The 671-nt window shown below is 47.1% G+C and overlaps 1 pseudogene; it reads left to right on the forward strand.

The window, feature by feature from the left end:
• Window positions 1-325: 325 nt before the first annotated feature.
• Window positions 326-443, forward strand: LOC126472055 (5S ribosomal RNA; annotated as a pseudogene).
• Window positions 444-671: the final 228 nt, after the last annotated feature.

Raw genomic sequence — 671 nt, forward strand, 5'->3', positions numbered from 1 at the left:
AATAAGCGACACCTTCTAATTACCTGTTTGTGAATACTTCCGTTTGGTTGGGCGAAATCTCATATGATGCATGCATCAACAACAGCATCTTTGTAGCCATCGATGTGGCAACAGGCGGATAGAAATTGAGAAATGAAATATTTCAGCTGAACTTACAGGATTTTTTCTTAATGAATACATCAGGAGTGAGTGTATATAAAGAAGCTACGTCGTGTAGTCATCCGAAGTATTTTACAGTTTTATAAGAATTGAGTATCTCTGTAAGAAATGATGGCCAAGAACACTACATTTAGTCAGCTACTTCAAGAAAGTAAATATAAAGGCTGCCAACGGCCTTGCCGCAGTGGTAACACCGGTTCCCGTCGGATCCCCGAAGTTAAGCGCTGTCGGGCTAGGCTAGCACTTGGATGGGTGACCATCCGGTCTGCTGAGCGCTGTTGGCAAGCGGGATGCACTCAGCCCTTGTGAGACAAACTGAGGAGCTACTTGATTGAGAAGTAGCGGCTCCGGTCTCGGAAACTGACATGCTGCCGGCAGAGCGGTGTGCTGATCACATGCCCCTCCACATCCGCATCGAGTAACGCCTGTGGGCTGACGATGACAAGGCGGCCGGTCGTTACCTTTGGGCCTTCATGGCCTGTGTGGGAGTAGTTTAGTTTAGTTTAGTTTTA

Source organism: Schistocerca serialis, chromosome 3 (genome assembly GCF_023864345.2).
Source record: "Schistocerca serialis cubense isolate TAMUIC-IGC-003099 chromosome 3, iqSchSeri2.2, whole genome shotgun sequence".
NCBI classification, from domain to species: domain Eukaryota; kingdom Metazoa; phylum Arthropoda; class Insecta; order Orthoptera; family Acrididae; genus Schistocerca; species Schistocerca serialis.